General features: G+C 43.7%; 1 protein-coding gene across 1 annotated transcript in view; it reads right to left on the reverse strand.

Annotated features, from left to right (window-relative positions):
• The window catches only part of TIAM2 (TIAM Rac1 associated GEF 2), a 236261-nt gene that overhangs the window by 144772 nt on the left and 70781 nt on the right, over window positions 1-20708 (reverse strand). The window contains exon 2 of the mRNA XM_065931068.1: window positions 3-94. The gene's annotated coding sequence lies outside the window, so the exon portion shown is untranslated. The remainder of the gene's footprint in view (window positions 1-2; window positions 95-20708) is intronic.

The following is a 20708-nucleotide window of genomic DNA, read 5'->3' on the forward strand; positions in this document are numbered from 1 at the left end:
ACCCCCAGAGGAAGTGTAGACCACACTTCACGTAATCATTCATTCATCTGGAATGAGCTGGCTGAAGAGCTGTCTGTAATTCAGGCACAGAACCCTGGCAAGATAAACAAAACAAAACAAAACAAAAATAGGTGGTGAGAAACAAGTTTTCAAAAATCAGAGTTTTGTAACTAAAGTTCAGTTTCTCAGCATTCTGCCCTATCTTGGGCTTAATACAAAAAGGGAGCATCTGAGAAAAAAAACCAAGTATTAATTGTGTGCGTGCTCCGTTGCTTCAGCTGTGTCCAACTCTTTGTGACCCTATTGTAGCCCGCCAGGCTTCTCTGTCCATGAGATTCTCCAAGCAAGAATACTGGAGTGGGTTGCTATGCCCTCCTCCAGGGAATCTTCCCAACCCAGGGATCGAACCCATGTCTCCTGCATTTCAGGCAGATTCTTGATTCTTTACTGCTGAGCCACAGGGAAGCCCCAGCTATTAAGTGGTTAACTGTAAAGGAAATGTGAGGGTCTTCCCACATTCTAATTGGAGAAGCAGCTATATTGCTTCATCCTATAACTATAAAGCCAAACCATTTTATAGATAGATATATGGAGGGAGGGGGAAAGTGGGGAAGGAAGGAGGGAGGAAGAGAAATGAGAGGAGATGGTTGGACAGATGGTTAAACAGACAGGATGGGCCACTGTGACTCCACAAGCTGAGGCTAGAGCAGGAAATAAGAGTGAAAGTCTCTGCTCTCACTGAGCTTTATTCAGATGGGAGGGAGTAGTCAAGCAAACAGGTAAATAAACAAGTAAAAATATCCTAGGGTAACATTTGCAATGCAGAGACACAAAACAGGGTGATGTGCTTGTGAGTGACAAGTGTCTAATGTAAACTGGAAGACCAAGAAATGGCCCTTCAAGATGGCAACTAAGTTGAGACCCGAATTTTTCAAAGTTAGTGAAATGATCCCCCCAGCAGAGGGACCAGCCAAGACCCCAAGAAGCAGCAGGTGTCTACAGCAATTATCATGGCCTGTGGGCAGAAGCTGCATGCAAGGGCATGGAGTCAAAGGATCAGAGTTTTGTTACTTATTCAGCAGGCGGCTCCCGGGTCCTCTCCTACAATGGAAATAATATTTTCTTCCTATGTTTGATATGCGGCACAGTGACATTAGAACTCATGGCCCTGTTGGGCAACATACCAATAAGTACCTCTCTTTTCTTTCACCATTTAAAGTGTTACACAGATGGCTTTCAGAGAATGAGACTCTTTTTTTTTAATGACCTATAGTTGATTTACAACATTGTGTTAGTTTCAGGTGGAGACTTGTCTTTTTACAAAACATTATTTCACCCCTGCCATATACACAAGATACTATCTTATGGTAATAATTGTATACCATGGCTCACAGCTCACAATCCTTGATAAAGAATACAGACTACGGAGCCAAAGGGTCAGAGTTCAACCCCTAACTTCCCCATGACCACCTGAGTGACATTATTAAAGTTGTCTGAGCCTCTGGTTTCTACAACCATAAAGTGGAAATGATATCTACTTCACAGGGTTATTCTACATACACACACAGACTATAGCACACAGAAAATACTTATTAAAGTGGTTGAAAAAGTGTAATACTCAAAGTGGTGATACTTTCATTGTAACCAGTAACTATTGACAAAGGTGTGATTATCAATGACTCATGCTGCAGAAATACACCTATATAACCGGGCACATTAGAGAGAACGATTTCCGTTTAGAGATCATAGAATAGCCTATGGTGGACCTTTAAAAACCAGCCCAACTCCCTTCTCTAAAGAGAATTTAAAGCTTGAAGAAGCAGACTGATTTGCTCAAGGTGACATCATTGGTTCAGAGGAAAAATCTTAGAAACCTAAATAAAAGATAGACTTGGTCTAGAGTGCCTACCTTATAAGATAAATCCTAAAGAGACATAGACTTCTAATTCTCTTTGTAATTAATCCAGGATGGACAAGAAAATATTTTTAGGTAGAATGGAAAATTAAATAAGTTTTAATAGACTCCACCTAAATACACTATACTGATAATTTTTTTTAAAGGCCAAGAATTATCACACCTTACTGATGGCCTGATACTGACGGTTATTTCCTAGCCAGGGAACTATAAAGTGTAACACCTGCCACACCTTAATTTTTTTCAATGATAACAACAGATATTGAGTCTCAGGCACCTACAATGTGACGGACGTCTCCAAACATTCTGAATACTTTGCCATTTCATGAGTGTGATAGTCTTTCATTGCCTACACCTTTGCATACACTGTGTCCTGCTAGGAGTGTCTCCCTGGAGAACTCAGAATTATTCCTCTAGATTGACCTTAAGTGTCTCCTCTTCCACGGAGCCTTCCCTGATCTACTTTTCTCCCGCCAAGACCACCCCCCACTTCACCTCACTGCTCTAATATAGACAACCACATTGCAATGATTTCTTTTTTCATTTGTCTGTCTTCTGGAGTAGATGCTGATTGCTTTGAAAGTAAAGGGTTTGTCTTTCTTCGTTTTCCTGCTCTCAAGCCCCATGTGTTACACATGGGTGCTTAATAACACACAATGAATGGTTCGATGCAAGAATTGCCATATTATACTAAGACAACATGATTTAATTTCAGACTAGCTTTTTTTTCCAGTATGTTGCCATGACTTAGATTACAAATAAAAAGTTTACAGCTTGACTACTGCAATAGTTAACATTATGGGTCAGCTCAACGAGGCTACGGTGCCCAGATGTCTGTTCAAATATCAGTCTAGATGTTGCTATAAAGGTCATTCTTTACGTGGAATCAACATTGAAATCAGTAGACTTTGAGCAAAGCAGATTATCCTCCATAAGGTGGGAGGGCCTTGGCCAATCAGTTGAAGGTGTTAAAGCAAAGACTGGGGTTTCCTGAAGAAGGAATTTTGCCTCCAAACTGCAACATCAAAACCCTGCCTGGGTTTCCGGGCTCCTGTCATGATGAACTTTGGTCTCATGGCTGCAACATCAATTTTTGCCTGAAATTCCAGACAGTTGGCCTGCCCTGTGCATTTCAGACTTGCCAACTCTCCCAATCAGGTGAAGCAATTCCTTAAAATTGACAGAAAGGTAGGGGTGTGTGTGTGTGTGTGTGTGTGTGTGTATTTATGGATGTGAGAGTTGGACTATAAAGAAAGCTGAGCGCCAAAGAATTGATGCTTTTGAACTGTGGTGTTGGAGGAGACTCTTGAGAGTCCCTTGGACTGCAAGCAGATCCAACCAGTCCATCCTAAAGGAGATCAGTCCTGGGTGTTCACTGGAAGGACTGATGCTGAAGCTGAAATTCCAATACTTTGGCCACCTGATGTGAAGAGTTGACTCATTGGAAAAGACCCTGATGCTGGGAGCGATTGGGGGCAGGAGGAGAAGGGGATGACAGAGGATGAGATAGTTGGATGGCATCACCGACTCAATGGACATGAGTTTGAGTAAGCTCCAGGAGTTGGTGATGGACAGGAAGCCTGGCATGCTGCAGTCCATGGGGTTTCAAAGAGTTGGACATGACTGAGCGACTGAACTGAACTGATATATATATATATATATATACACACATATATATATACATATATAAATATGAGAGAGAGAGAGAGAGATGGGGTGTCTCATCAGAGCAGCAGCAGGCTCGAAAATCACACTGCGAATTCTAGCATCCACTGGTGGTGTCAGCGTGAGAACCGTTAACGTTGTCACAGCAGTAACAGTATTCATCATTTACAGAAGGACACGCTGAAACCAAACCCTACAGGCCTGCACCAGTCACAGTAAGACAACCAGAGAGACTAAAGTGCTCCAAGCAAAACAGCCCTTCTCCCAGACTCAAAACCCTGAGCCCAGGGTCTGTGATCTAGTAACATCTGGACAGACTGAGGAATACAAGTACAGAATTTCAAATCTCTTGATCAGATTTTTCACTCCTGAAGAGACACAGCTTCGATCCCTGTGTCAGGAAGATCCCCCAGAGCAGGAAATGGCAACCTGCTTTAGTATTCTTGCCTGAAAATTCTCATGGACAGAGGAGCCTGGGGTTGCAAAGAATCGGACACGACTGAGCGACTAAACATGCACACAGTAAATGAAGCCTGTTGGTTCTATTTCTCTGAATATCCTGATATAATTACTTATCATTTTGGACTGAAATGATTTAAGGCAGGATTATAGGATGCTTAAGTTTAGAGTATATCAGTTTAAACTCTGTTCACTTTGCAGATGAAGAAAGAGAGGCCTAGAAAGGATAAATCAGACCTGTCATGCAGAGCATGGGAAGGAATTTGGACGAGAGCTCAGATCACCAAACCACCACCTCAGTTCTGGTCCCAGAGCAGATGACACTGATTTTGTCTCAGTGACAAATGAGCAGTCACCAAAGCGCTCTTCCTCTGATCCCAGGGTCCCCCGCCTGACCTTTTCCCCTTTCTGTAAGAATTCCGGGGCCACATGAACAGTTCACTCTCATCTAGCTGGGAGGACCTCAACCACCTTCGATAAGTGGATAAGCTCTCAACAGTGTAGACTGGATTTAGCTGCCAGTGAGTGTCATGTTTTCAGATGAGTCAACAAGGGGACAGGTACCGCAATCTCTTGCAACTCCAGAAAGGCCTGAGAGGTGCTGTGTGTAAAGTCTGAGTTTTGAGGCAGTGCTGGGTGGACTATACCTACCATAAAACTCTAGTGATTCTATATTATTAGTTACACAGAGTATGCTGATCACCTATGACCACAGGTGGGCAGCCTGTGTGGACACAACTGTCCATCAGTAGACTCACCCACGCTCTTTCAGCGTGAAATTCTCCCATCCTAGAGTCCCTAAGCTGCCTGCTTGCCACCATGATATCATTTTAATTTAAATGAATAGGGCTTACACTTTTCTCTCTTGAGGTTTATGATAAAAAGCTGGCCCCATGCCTTCCCTAGAAGCTGACTGTAGTTGAACCTTCAGCTGTATCAGTTTAAAAAAAGGGGGGGAGAGGCCCACTTCTAAAGAATGGCTAAAGCATTCATCAATCTAGAAGCCTGTGGCCAAGCCCTGGTCTAAGTGCACAGTGCCCAGTGTTTATAAAACTTTCACTGCTGGGCCAACCAGGTCAAGGAGAAAGTGCTGGGGAAGAGAGAGATAAATGACTACTTCACCATGCCCTGAAAATAGGCTGCCTGCTGCCCAGCTCGGTAAGAAGAGTGCATTTCCTGCTGAGAAATTTCCTATTTATATTTGGAGAAGGAAATGGCAACCCACTCCAGTATTCTTGCCTGGAGAATCCCGTGGACAGAGGAGCCTGGTGGGCTGCCATCTATGGGGTCACACAGAGTCAGACTTAGCATGCATACATGCATATTTATATTTATGATATATATATAATTTTATTTATTTATGTTTGGCTGTGCTGGGTCTTTGTTGCCGCACGAGATCTTTCTCTAGTTGCAGCAATCGGGGGCTACTCTCTTGTTGCAGTGTGTGGGCTTCTCATTGTGGCAGCTTCTCTTGTTGTGGAGCGTGGGCTCAACAGCTGTAGTGCATGGGCTTAGTTGCTCTGCGGCACATGGGATCTTTCCAGACTACTGATCAAACCTGTGGTCCCTGCATTGGCAGGTGGATTCTTAACCACTAGACCACCAGGGAAGCCCCCCACTGAAAAGTTTCTCTCCAAAACTCATGCCTTCTTCAAGTTAAATCCCCTTTGTAACCACCACCTCTCTGACTACAAGCACGTCTGCAAGTTTCTGGGTTTCCTTTAGCCTTGCTCTCTATCAGCGAGGTAGCTTATCAAATCAGTCTCTGCCTGGTGTTTGTGCTAAAACAATACAGCGCGTGGGAGGTGTTCCAGGAGGCAGGAAGAGTCCTGGAGTGAAGGGAACTCCTGCCTCCATGAAATCCTTGCGTGACCCAGGTCTGTACCTGGCCACCAGCATCTCCGTCCACAGGGGAATTATTTCTAACCTGTGTCTCTTGGGTCCGCAGAGACTTCAGAACCATGATGAACAAACCCCTCTGTGACTCCCACTCCGAGGCAGGAGGAAGGGTGTGCTGGAGGCCTTCATTAAATGACAGTCTTCACCAGTTTCTCATTCACACTAACACTGTTCCCAGAGAACTCATGGAATCAGATGCCGCCCTTAACAAAAGAAGCAGGTACTGCCGCCCAGGAGGCTATAGCTTGTTAGAAAATCCATCCTTCTGACAAAGGGATGACTGATTACAATGAAAACAGGAAGTTTCAGTCAGTCTTCCTCAAATGGCAGACTTCTGTACCCACGGAGCACAGAGTTTACGCTTACCATGAACCAAGTCACCGCAAGTCCCTTGTTATTTATAAAACAGCTCATGTAAAACACCAAAAACAAACAAACAAAACCAAAAAACAGCTAAAAGAAATACAAGGCATATCCCTCTGGGGTCACTGTATTCCCCAGGGTGGTGATCCTGTCGGCCAATCTGGCCCCTGGTTAGAATAAGTGTTTCCCGGGATTCCTACAAAGTTCATGTTTCCAGGGACAAGATTCAAGGATGCAAAAGTCGGCACATTATAACTTGAATGCCTACGTGCAGGATCTTTATTAAGTTAATTCAGTTCAGGAAGTATCTGATGAACCTCACTTGTGTTCAAGGTACCACGCTAAGTGTTGGGAGTACGATGGTGATCAAAAGCCTGCGGACAGTCTCACCAGCCTGTGAACAAGGAGGCCATCAGCCACCGCTCAGTGTGGAGACGATTATGGTCCAGAGGGGCAGATGCTATGGAAGCCCACAGGGGTGGCTCATGGGAAGACACTACCAAGCATCCCAGCCACTCCTTGCTAAGGCAACAGAAACTGACTTAGCATCCATGTCTCAGAACCACCACTGGATTTTGACTTTTAGACGAAGAGATGACCCTCATCCAGTTGCCTGACGGTCACATGGACAGTGACTTTCTTCAAGAGATAACTGCAAGGTAACAGGCCCTGAAAGTGAAAAAGTTGCTCAGTCGTGTCCAACTCTTTGTGACCCCATGGGCTGTCCATGGAATTTCCCGGGTCAGAATACTGGAGTGGGTAGTCTTTCCCTTCTCCAGGGGATCTTCCCAACCCAGGGATCAAACCCAGGTCTCCCACATCACAGGCGGATTCTTTACCAACTGAGCTATCAGGGAAGCCCTAATCACCTCCAAAACCACGACATCTGAGCACCACAAGTTACATGCGGCATCAGGGCGGGCTCGCACCCCGTTTATGACACAACCCCAGGTGTCTGCGGAAAACTGAGACAGTCAGGCAATCACCTCGTACAAAAGGAACTTAACACAGTGTGGAACAGAGGCCGTCTGGATGACTCCAGCTTAAAAAGGAGAAGAAAACAAGCACGCCTAAAACAAAACAAAACCAAAAAAACCCAAAAACATTAACCTCTACAACAGAACAAACTATAGATCTTCCAAAAAAAAAAAAAAGCTTGGAGGTTGCAGAGCATCTGTTTACAAAGATAACGACAGACCCTGCATCCCCAGATGAGAGCAGGTGGGGATCAAGGAAGACCATCCAGGGGTACCACCCCCCCCCCAGAGCATCACTGGACACCACTGGGAAGCAGCTCGGACGAGAAGGACATGATGCCAGGCTGCATAGAGCAAGACAGCCTTGCCTAGGGACCCGGCCTTGAAGGACTGTCTGACTTGGACGTGGAACCAGGGAGGCCCTTCACTGTCATAAGGGGGATAGCACAGATGAAGGACAGAGAGACCGGGAGGCCAGAGACACAAGACACAGAGAAGCATCCAGTGTGATGAAGCACAGCATGGCATGAAGGTGGGCAGAGAGGCAGGTGAGGATGGAGCTCCTCCACGTCCAGGCTGCCACTTGCCCTGTAGTCAGGAGACAGCAGCAGGCATCACAAGCCAGCAACCCAGCGGCACTAGGCCAGCACCATCCACCAGGATGGAATGAACACTAACTGTAGCACATGATGATGAAAATTCACAGGGAAATCCTGAAGTGTTTGTCAAATACAAGGGCGTTCATTCACAAGAAGCCTGGAGCATGTGGTGAGGAGTCAGGAGCAAACCCCTCCATAATCCCTGACTTGGGGTCATCTATTGACCTCTCTATACGTGATCCCTCTGCATGCAAGATGGAGGTGATGGTGCCCTCCTCCTTGGACTGTTGAGAAAGCAAAGAAAGAAAGCATATCTTTCAATTACCTGACACAGGGCTGAATCCAAGTCAATAAATGTTAAATACTAGATGCTAATTCTTCTTGTCCCAGTTTCTAGGCTACAGAAAGAAATGTAGACTTGTCCAAGGGAGCAGCGTGAATAAAAAAAAACTTTAAATTATTTTTACCAAGCGCAAGGCTAGCGAGATGACTCAGTAATACCAAGGCCAGGCCTCAATGTCCGTTACTAACAAATACTGTAAAACATTTAAAAAGAAGTGTCATTCTGGGAACTGAGTAAGTGGGTAAATTAAAAATCAAAAGGAAAATGTCAATTAAGAAACTGGCACAATTTGACTTAGCAATTATTGTGTTTCAATATCAACAGTAATATTCTGACACTATTTTCACAATATTCTAAAATCAAGAGTAAATAATCAGGGCACGGAGGCCTTCTCCAATCCCAGACCAGCAAGGCAGCCTCTGAACAGGCAGGCAATTGTAGGTCTGTGTCCGAGTTTAGCACAAGACTGAGCCCTATAGGGCTTCTCTTCTTTGGAAATAATTACCCATCACCACGAAAGGAGCTCAGCACACATTAGGAGTTTGTAGAATAATCAACTTCTGGTCTTTTGGGCCCAATGTACAATTAACTATGGGGATTGTTGAGAAATGGACATAAATTATGGCAAATTTATTAAATGTGAATTCTGGGTATGCAAGATAAAAAGGATTTGCGGAAAGGATATGAATTTCAAATTCTCAGCAGGTGGATGAGACTCAGGGCATAGCTACGCTATTCTCCTAATTTCGCTCTTCTTATAGCCAACCATCCAGCAATCAAGCTCCACCTTCTCTCCCGGGACAGAATCAGAGTCCAATTAGCATCAAATTACAGTTACTGGCTCTAAACTATCTGTACCTCCCTAAACAACTATAATCACAGAATTTCCTTAGACTGGAGGTACTGCAGACATTTAATTTTAATTACTTCAGCATGGAACCAGCAACATTATTTCCCACAGGTATCTTATTACCTGTTCTTTCATGAGGATGAACAACCAAAATGTCAATTAGAAGAGGACTATACGTGGGGAGGGTTGGGCAGAGGATAGTGACATACACATTTATGGATTTTCACCATGTGAAACACATTTTCAGAGACACAGTCTAGGAATATAATTTGAATCAAAGTTTCAGGGCCCATAATGAATGTTCCATTCCCCTTCTACCTCCTGGACCACCCACAGGAACTGCACTGCCCAGGCCTCAGACCTCAACCCAACTACTATGAATAACTCCTTCCAAGACTTCCCTGGTGGTCCAGTGGCTAAGAATCTGCCTGCCAACGCAGGGGACACGGGTTCAATCCCTGGTCCGGGAAGATCCCACATGCCTCGGGGCAACTAAGCCCCTGTGTCATAACTACTGAGCCCGAGCTTTGGAGCCTGGGCTCCGCAACAAGAAAAGTTACTGCAAAGAGAAGCCTGAGCATCGCAACTAGAGAGTGCTCACCACAACTAGACATGACCCACACAAAGCAACACAGACTTGGCCCAGTCCAAAATAAAGTTTTTAAAACATACCTCCTCCTGGCTGGAACCTAAACTGCTGGCTGCCGCCCAGCCTTGCTCTCCACCTCACTTCTAACACCTCAGGTGTCCTGCCTGTTCTGGCCCCACTAACTATTTCTGTATTCTCTCCTTCACCATCATTTTATGCTAAATTCCTTTATCAAGTCTTGTTCTCACTTCACGTGAAACCCCAGGGACTCCAACTGACATTAGGAAAGGAAAGAAGAGGTAGAATCATTATAGTCTCAACTCCCAAGGAAACAAAAATAAAAAGACAAAGATGGAGGTTTTCTTCAACAGCTGGTCTCTGGATTTTTTTTCTTTTTAGTTCTAATGTAGTGACACAAAAAAAGCCAATATTCTATTTAGCTTACCTTTCATCTATTTGTTATACCAGGCCTTGATGAGGTTCTAATGCATCAGCGTGCTCTTGAAAATCTTTTGTATGAATGAGCCAGAAGGTTCATTATCAACTCAGTCTTGCCTTACGACCTTCCACTCCTTCCCTCCCCCAGTAGGAGCAGACAGCAATCTGGGAGGAGCTGGAATCACATCCCTGATCCTACGTGTTCTGCTCCATATCCCGCCAGCACCCTGCTGTCCTCATCCAGAACTGCACCTGTTCTAGCATCCTTGTCTAGACTGCAGAGATCCAAAGCATCTCTGTCATTTTACCAGATGCCCACTCCATCCTCCAACTCCTCAAGGCCCTGCTCATGAGATAGACACTGGGGATCCATCTCCAGGTCTACTGACAATCCTCTAAGATTCTAATAACATTTTAACTAGCCCTGGGATCAGTCCTCAAGACAGAAAAGTACATCAATCACAGTTTAGGAAGTAACAGTCTTACTCCCTTCAGTTCAGTCACTCAGTCGTGTCCGATTGTTTGTGATCCCGTGGACTGCAGTACGCCAGGCTTCCCATCACCAACTCCTTAGTCCCTTCGGAAGAACTTTACAAGAAAAAGGTGTATCATACCAACAAGAGCCTACTGTGTAGCACAGAGAACTACACTCAAAATCTTGTAATAACATATAATGGAAAAGAATCTAAAAAAATAGATATGTGTGTATATATATGTATAACTGAATCATTTTGATGTACATCTGAAACATAACATTGTAAATTGACTATATTTCAATAAAAATGTAAAAATTCTAAAAAGATGTATTGGTAATAATTTGAAAAAAAACATTAAATAAACTTATCAACAGACTCAACTTTTAAGATTTTTTTTGTTTTTCAGTCACTAAGTCGTGTCCAACTTTTTGCAACCCCATAGACTGCAGCACGCCAGGCTTCCCTGTCCTTCACCATCTCCCGGAGTTTTCTCAAATTCATGTCTGCTGAGTCAGATATGCTTAAACCTTTTCCAGATGCTATACAGTCATGGGACATTAACTATTTTACAAAAGACTAACTTTATAAGTAAGTTAACTCTGTTATAGAGAGGAGCTCAAGACTAAGTTTATCATTAGGCATTGTCTTCCGGTTAGAACCCTTCTATCCACATCAGAGAGTCAATAATAACACCAGCTGTTGATGGGGCATGAAGGAATAAGATCTGCGTAGGACCTGGCATCTTGATGGCTTCCTCAACACAGGATGGCACCGGCAGTGGGTCTTCCTTCAGACGATTAAATTAGTATTTTGGTTCTAGGTGGATCAACTAACAAGTTGCTTTGGGAAAAACACCCATAAGTCTCTTCCTCTGTCCAAAATCACTTTGCGTTTTCTACCTACCAGCCCCAAAGGACTTGGCAGGGATTACAGATGTCTGAAAACCTTTCATCTCTGGAGATGAAAGGTGCTGACACTACTTGCTGGGAAGCACTCCCACGCATGCCCTGCGGGGAGATTCAGAATTCTGCCAAGGGTGTTGACTGCAGGTGGGAAAAGGTTACCTTTGAGGTGGAAATTATGATGGACTTTTTTAATCATCAGGAGGTAGGGCTGCTCACTACCAAGCACAGACCAGCGACCCTTCAGTTCTCATTTTTCCTCAGGTGTAACCTTGAGCCTTACCCTCTCATTCTTGGGAATCCAGGTTAAGTACACAGAGCCCCTACAGAAACCAAACTGGAATGGAAACATTTGTGTATCACAATTACACTGTGGGACTTGGCTATAGTCTCAGGCCCTTTTATAAAAGGAGTCAATTGGAAATCAGAATAAGGACCAAGTAGAACTAAAAATGGATAATAATACAATCTAATACAGGGACTTTCTAAAGTCCTTTAATTTCTAAACTTTAGTGACAGATTTTAGGCATAACAAATATCACCTTATGAGTGGTATCATAAAGGTTTAATTCCTAATAGGGAATATGGATCTTGTTCATTTACCTACCACGGAATCTGTAAGAAACACCCTGTTCGCAACTGCTGGACCCCCCATCCTCTGCTGTATTCTTTGACTCCCCTGCTCTCAATTCTCTGCCTCTTTCTTGACCTCTTCCACCTCTACCCACCTCCCTGGATGGTCCTCAGTCCCAGGCTGAGTCTTCATCTCATCACCATGGATATTCCTTCTGGTGACTTCCAACTCATGGAAGTCACGGCTTCCACTCTCACAGATCAACACCGAGTCTGCTTCTCCAGTTTAAGTGGAAGAGATGGTTCGTCTCAGCTCCAGACACACTGCGGGACTTACTGGATGTGCTACTTCAAACTCAGGATGACCCAAACTGAAGTTATTCACGACTACAGCCCTGCGCTGCACCCGAGTTACCTGGTTCTCAGAGCCCAAGCCGAGATAACAGCCCTTCTAGCAGGCCAGCCTCACCAGATGCAACCCACCAGCTACCCTAGTCTTGCCCTCAGGTTGCAGGTGCAGGCGTCAGTAAACCCTCTGCTTCCTCGGTGTCTCTTTCCTGTGTGTTTCCTCTCCTCTGCTGTTCTACATGCACACATGCCCCAGACGACCCTCCTGCTTCCTACAAGAATACTCCAGTCCTCCTCCATCCACAAATCTCTTCTTCAGTGGTCAAAAGAAAACTCTAAAACAGAAATCAGATTCTGTGACGCTTCATCCATCACAATTAAAAATCCCAAACTTCTTTGAGCACACGAAACTCAACTGCTGCTTCCAACTTCTGTCCTGCCAGTCGCCAATGCAGACTCCTCAGGGTCCGTGACATCCTATATTCTCCATGCCTAAGCACCTTTCTTGCAACTAGAGTGCTCCCCTCCCCTGCGACTGTTCAGCACATTTCTCATTCTCAAAATCAGCCTACGTGGTTCTTCTGAGATATCTTCCCTAATATCACAGACAAGGGCTAATAAGTCTTTCCTTTCAGATGCATCACTGCATATTGTACAAATCTCTGTTTAAGCACTTATCACACTACACAAATTTTTTGCTCGTATGCCTATCTGTTCTACCAGGGCACAAACTCTGAGCTGTCTGTTCTTACCACAGCATCACCTAACACAGGGCATGGTAAACACTACACGAGGGGTTCCCTGGGGGGCCAGTGGATAAGAATCCTCCTGCCAATGCAAGGGTCATGGGTTCGATCCTGAGTCTGGGAAGATGCCACATGCCGCAGGGCAACTAAGCCCATCCACCACATCTACTGAGCCTCCACACAGCAAGTACTGAAGCCTGTGTGCCGAGAGTCTGTGCTCTGCAACGAGGGAAGGCACCACAGTGAGAAGTCCCAGCCTCACAATGAAAAGTAGCCCCCACTCACTACGACTAGAGAAAACCAGCAAGGAAGACCCAGCACAACCAACAATAAATAAATTTTAAAATGAAAAAACAATCATGGATTCTGACTTACTTAAAAAAAAAAAGGTAACATGAACACAAGAGTATTTACTGAATGAACAAACTAATAAACAGTCAAATTCAAGCAGATAGTTGTCTTAAGGTATAAATCCATTCCGAAATGCTGCTTCCACTTTCTTCCTATCATCCATAAATCCAGTTATTTCTGACTCAAGGGCCTCCCCATCTTTTTGAAGATTCCATGCAGATATGCCCCAAAGTTGTCTGAAAAGCCAAGGCATCCCAATTCATTTCTATAACACATAAACTCATGTTCAGAAAATATTTCTTACATGCTTCAAAGGCCACGCTGAACCACAAAGCTCCATAGTGAAGACACATAAATAAAGGTGCTTTCTTGGGACCTGAGTCTCCACCCCCACCTCAGGACATCATCATCCCAATATAAATTTCCCTTTAAAAGAGTAAGACAATCAATTTGCCCTAGTGTTTTTAAGACCTTTCACCCTTTGTTATTTATCATTTCCCTGTTTAACTCATCTTAAAGAAATTCCTGAGGCACTGCCTTCAAGTCAGGAAGAGTATGCTTACCAGAAACATGTTTCAGTGAATACTGACACACGGTATAGGGTTTTTTTTTTTTTTTTAAGAACTACAGTAAGCCAAATTTCAACTTAAGAAAGAACTGTCCAAACAGCAAACTCCAGACAACGCATTTGGTGGCAAAACTCACAGGGCAGTTAAAACACAGCAAGACAATTTCTTCCCTGTCTCTGCTGTTTCGATTTTCTTTACTTAAATCATAGTGGGAAGCGATAACAAAGAAAATCATCTGCACCTGTTTTATTTTTCTAATATATTTTAGCTGCTACACACAAGATTAATGTAAAATAGGGCATCTCTTCTATGCTAAAATTACTGTGTACAACTACACAAGTCAATCACTTTCTATGCTTCTACAATGTAATTCTTTGTTATGTACATTTCTTATTTTCTTTTTGTGTCTAAACCTCAAACAGGCACAGGTGGTTACAAAGATTATATGCAAATATATGCTAATTTACAGAATCTTTGATAACCATTTCCCCCAAACTGCGCCATGATTATCTTCCAGTGAATGGAGCATCTACTTCTGCTTCATTGATTATGCCAAAGACTTTGACTGTGTGGATCACAACAAACTGTGGAAAATTCTTCAAGAGATGAGTGTATCAGACCATCTGACCTGCCTCCTGAGAAATCTGTATTCAGGTCAAGAAGCAACAGTTAGAACTAGACACAGACTGGTTCCAAATTGGGAAAGGAGTACGTCAAGGCTGTATACTGTCACCCTGCTTATTTAACTTCTATGCAGAGTACATCATGAGAAACGTTGGGCCGGATGAAGCTCAAGCTGGAATCAAGATTGCCAGGAGAAATACCAATAACCTCAGATACGCAGATGGTACCACCCTAATGGCAGGAAGTGAAGAGGAACTAAAGAGCCTCTTGATGAAAATAAAAAAGAAGAGTGAAAAAGTTAGCTTAAAATTCAACATTCAAAAAACTAGGATCATGGCATCCAGTCTCATCGTTTCATGGCAAATAGATGGGGAAAAAATGGAAACAGTGAGAGACTTTATTTTCTTGGGCTCCAAAATCACTACAAATGGTGACTGCAGCCATGAAATTAAAAGACGCTTGCTCCTTGGAAGAAAAGCCATGACCAACCTAGACAGCATATTAAAAAGCAGAGACATTACTTTGCCGACCAAAGGTCCGTCTAGTCAAAGCTATGGTTTTTCCAATAGTCATGTATGGATGTGAGAGTTGGACTATCAAGAAAGCTGAACGCTGAAGAATTGATGCTTTTGAACTGTGGTGTTGGAGAAGACTTGAGAGTCCCTTGAACTGCAAGGAGATCCAACCAGTCAATGCTAAAGGAAATCAGACCTGAATATTCATTGGAAAGACTGATGCTGAAGCTGCAACTCTAATACTTTGGTCACCTGATGCAAAGAATTGACTCATTGGAAAAGACCCTGATGCTGGGAAAGATTGAAGGCAGGAAGAGAAGGGGACGACAGAGGATGAGATGGTTGGATGGCATCACTGACTCAATGGACATGAGTTTGAGTAACCTCCAGGAGTTGGTGATGGACAGGGAAGCCTGGAGTGCTACAGTCCATGGGGCTGCAAAGAGTCTGACATGACTGAGCGACTGAACTGAACTGAACGGAGCTCTAGTTCTCTGATTGAACTTGAATCAAACAATAGAAAATCAGGCTATAATGTTTACTAATAGCTGAAAAGTGGCTATAAAGGATAGCAAGATACCAGGCAGATTCTTCTCACTCACAAAATTTCCTAAAGGGGAAAATGGAACCAAAACAGAGTAGCTTGCAACTGCAAAGTCAGTAGAAGAGAACACGTGTTCTCCAAGGAAGGGCAGTCCTGGATTCACAGCTTGCCTCCCCCACTTTCTTAATCAGGACTGAGAGCTCCTACCTCACAGGACCGGGGTGATTAGGTGGTCAGGGTATATCAAGCACCCAACACAGACCTATCTTCCAGGCTCCACAAAGCCTACCCGCCACCTCCATGAGGCAATCAGAGCTCAATACTCCTTCACCTCCGGCTCCCCTCCAGGGCCTGGTGATGGTTCCTCCTCAGTATTTTCCCAGGGCATCCACCTCCCTCCATCTCTGCTCCCATTCAGTCCACAACGCCAACTCCCTCCTAGGCTAATGCAATAACCTTCCCACTGGCTTCCCTGAATCTACCTTTAAAACCCCTTTGGAGCCTTCCCCCTGCTCTTCGATGAAGACCAACATCCTCAGTAGGATCTGCAAAGTCTTACAAGGGTGACCCTCACCCATCTCGTCAGCCTCACTGTCCTCACTCCTTACACTACAGCCACACTGCCTCCTACCTCAGGGCCTTTGCACGCCCCACTCTTTTGCTTGAAGTTCGGGGATCTTTTCTATTCCCAACTCCACACCCAGCCTAATTACTACCTTTCCTGATCCTCAAGGCTAGGGCAGGCCCACCTTGCAATGAATTAAGTACTTTGTTCCTCAAAGAAGTTTTCACAGTTCAGATAGTATATTTTTACTTACATGATTAATCAATGTATCTCTCTTGTACTTCACTCTAAACTCAAAGGAAGGCAGGGACTAACAAGGCTTGCCACTATCTTAGTTTGGTGTCCCGGAAACAGAGCCTAAGAGGAGGACTTGGGTACAGCTGGGTCATCACGGAGGTCACTCAGGAGGAAGGAATGAGATGGAGTAGGGAGGGTGAAACAGTGAAGGAGGGTGAGTTACCAAGGTCAACGCTGTGGGCAACAGCGTATCCACCCCAGCCGCAAGAGCCTGGGGGCTTTAAAATCCCAGCTGTGGGACAGCCAGGGGTCTCTAACAACAACTGACTATGTGAACTTCGACATCAAGATGTCACATAAGGCAGAAACTAACCTCTGTGCCAAGTCTAGCCCCTCCAGTGAGTTCCCACAGTCCAACTGGGTTTTCCACCGGCCCGGCTAACTGGAGTCGTCTGGTGTGGCAGCTGCACCCTAAGACACGGTGGGGGTCCTTTTCTGAGAACTCTGCAGCTCCAGCAGGCTGGGAAGATCATAAATGGAAATACTGGTAAAGAACTAATCAAAAAACGTTCTACTTCAGCATAACCATTAGGCCTCAGGAAGGTATGCAAAGAAGAATTTCACCAAATACTATTTTCTGAGTCTATTGTTACAATCTGGGCTTGCTTCCCATTTCTGAAATCAAAGTCTATTCCAAAGGATAAAAACTAAAGGAAACCCAGGGCCAAACAGGAAAGACACACCAGAAGTATGCAGAAGTCCCATCAAATACTGAAGGCCGCGCACCCAGAGCATCCCTGGCGCGTCCCCTCTAAGTCCGCACAGGCGCACACGGCGGCGTCGGGGGAGGAAAACCTCCAGGCTCTGGCAGGGACGAGGAGCACCGCACAGCTTTGATGTCTGCCCATGTTCGAGGCCTTCAGGGTCTCACATTTGATGTGATGTTACCAGTGAACAACAAATACCAACAAAACATGATGTAAACAGGAGTCTGATAGAGAAGCTCACAACTAGGGACAGAGTGGCATCTTCACGGTGAGGCTGAAAGTGATGGCGGGGGTGGAGGTTGCGGGGAGGCAACCTCCTCCCAAGGACTCAGGGGGGAAGAGCCCAGAACCCACAAGGGATGGCGCGAGATAGCTCATTACTCTGGAACCCCTTCAGAGAGCAGCTGGGGTTTCCAAAGTTCAATGCTCCCCCGTCTAAAGGAGAGCAGCAGGACTGTCAGACACACATCCAGTTATTTGTCTCCAAATCACCCATGCTGGGTTGGCCTTAGGGGCCAGGTTATAAACACAAATTAGCAGTCTGACTGGCTGCCAAATCCACTTAGCGCCTGCTCCTGCCCAGATTTCAAGCCAGAGTCACCACGCCAAGAAAGAAGCTGTTCCTCCTTCGCACTAGATCATTATTTAACTTCAAATATAGATTTGCACTTAAACGTGTGAAAGGGAAGTTCTGCTTTTGTATTATCAAAAAAAAAAAAAAAAAAAACCCAAAGGTTATTGTCCCTTGAAAATAAGAAGGTTACAAAAGTGCAAAAGAAAGGAAATAAACAATTATTTGTGCAGGGTTATGTGTAGTAGCAGAATTTGCATTGTTGCAATATAAGAAGAATTAGAAAGAAATGGTTCAATTGTGTGCCTATGAACAAGATTAATTTTGCCAGTCCGAAGGCAGGAGGAGAAGGGGACGACAGAGGATGAGATGGTTGGATGGCATCACTGACCCAATGGACATGAGTTTGAGTAGGCTCCGGGAGTTGGTGATGGACAGGGAAGCCTGGCGTGCTGCAGTCCACGGGGTCTCAGAGTCAGACATGACTGAACAACTGAACTCAACTGAACTGGACTCTGGAGAGGGGAGGATTGGAGGAAAAGGAGTTAGAGGGGAAGAAGTCGGGGGTGTAAGATGGAGAAGGGAAGGAAGATGAGATGTTTATCTTCACCATGATAGAAACTAGACCTGGGGAGAAGTAAGGAACCGAAAAGAAGAATGTTTTGTTTACTTTCAATATGCTAGCACACAAGTTATTAATTACACTGGCCATGAAGTATAATTATGGAACTCAGTTTTAATGTTCGAACCCTGTCAAGCCTCCACCTGGAGTTGCTCAAAAGCAGTTTGCCCCCATTGAGAAACAAAGAAATAAAGTCTCCCGACTCAGTAATAAAATTCCAGAACCAGAGCTTCTCTGTGGTGTCTGCCAGCTCTTATACTACATTTGGTTCCAGGCCAAATGGAAAGTTCTGAGGAGGTCAGCTCTTCAAATCCCTGCCCAAAATATAGTCACAATTCACAATTAGAACATAGGCAAGCCAGATACATAAACTTTGGGTTTAATGTTTTAGCAATGTTCATGAAATGATACGCTTTTCTCTGAATTATGTGATTTTCATGTCTTAAGGCTATAAAAGCTAAACAAGTTTCAGGTTTAGTTCTTAAAAGTAAGGGACTATATCTCACATTATGTGATCCTAACACTCACCAATGTCATCAATATTCCCACACTGGCTAAGGAACTCTTTTTTTTTTTTTTTAAGGAACTCTTAAGAATTACCAAATCGGCACAACACAAAAGAAGTATTAAAAAAAAAAAATGTACAGGTAAATTTCTAGATCGTTATTAAAACCCTACACCCGGGACACTAAGCTACTTATTCACAGTGTCAAGAGAGAACAATCCATCTTCCAACCTGTAGGATATCTAGCCTTTATACATGAGGCTAGTCTATTATTTTCCTTCTAAGTTTCTCTGTGTCTTCCAAGGACAGTTGTGTGGGATTCCAGATAAATATTTTTGCTGTCTGTCTTTAGCCACAGTTTCTACATGATTTTGACTGTCTTTCATTTATCCCTTTTACCCAAGACCTCTCCACATTATATCCACATCTATATTGTTTATTTTTATCCAGTTATAACATGCATGCAATAAAGGGCACAAATCTTAAAAGTGTACCTTTCCACAAATTTTACATATGTATATACTCATGTAACTATCATCTAGATCAAGAAATACTTCAAGAAATGTACATGCGATTGTTCCCATCCATACACATACACACACACACTCCCTCCATACTCGGGATCACGTTAAAGCTGTGGTATAATCAAACAGAAAACAGGTCAACCACAACATGATCAACTGCTAAAACAATGCTTTTTAGTTGACTGCAGAAAAAAAAAGTATTCAAAGTATCACTTAAATTTGATGCAGAAAGCCTGTTACTACATTTCTAAGTCTTGAATCACTACCCTTTATTAAATTATGTTGCCTTGCCACTAAATCTGAACCAGTTATTTTCTTAAAAGAAAAAACATAACTACAAATCTCAGAGTGGAAGGAAATATTTGCAGATCACATATCCAATAAAGAACTCGTCTCCAAAATACATACAAAAAGTTGTCAAAACTGAACACTAAAATAAACAACCCAGTTCAGTTTTTAAAATGAGAAAAAGGCCTGAACAGACACCTCACCAAAGAAGATACACAGATGGCAAATAAGCACAGGAGAAGAGGCTCAACACTATTAGTCACTCAGGAGATGCAAATTAAAGCCACCAGGAGATATCACTGGATACTAGGAAAGTGGCTAAAATTTTCAAAACTGATAACACAAAAGCTGGTGAGAATATGGAGTCACAGGGATGCAAAGTGATGGTCAGTTTGGAACAGTTTCACAGTTTCTTATAAAGCTAAACACATATCTGCCATATAATCCCCTTTATATGGTGACCAAAGCCATCCCAAAGAAAAAGAAATGAAAGAAACCAAAGTAGTTGCCTGAGGAGGCCTTACAAACAGCCGAGGAAAGAAGGGAGGTGAAAGGCAAAGGAGAAAAGGAAAGATATACCCAATCAAAGGCAGAGTTTCAGACAGTAGTGAGCAGAGATAAGCAGGCCTTCTTAAATGAAGAAAGAAGCAGAGGAAAACAATAGAAAAGACTAGAGATCTCTTCAACAAAACTGGAGATATCAAGGGAATATTTCATGCAAGAATGACCACAATAAAGGACAGAAATGATAAGGACCTAACAGAAGCAGAAGAGATGAAGTGGCAAGAATACACAGAACCATACAAAAAAGTCTTAATGACCCAGGTAAGTGTTGTCACCCACCCAGATCTGGACACCTTGGAATGTGAAGTCAAGTGGGCTTT

The sequence above is a fragment of the Muntiacus reevesi genome, chromosome 3, assembly GCF_963930625.1.
Source record: "Muntiacus reevesi chromosome 3, mMunRee1.1, whole genome shotgun sequence".
In the NCBI taxonomy this organism is placed as follows: domain Eukaryota; kingdom Metazoa; phylum Chordata; class Mammalia; order Artiodactyla; family Cervidae; genus Muntiacus; species Muntiacus reevesi.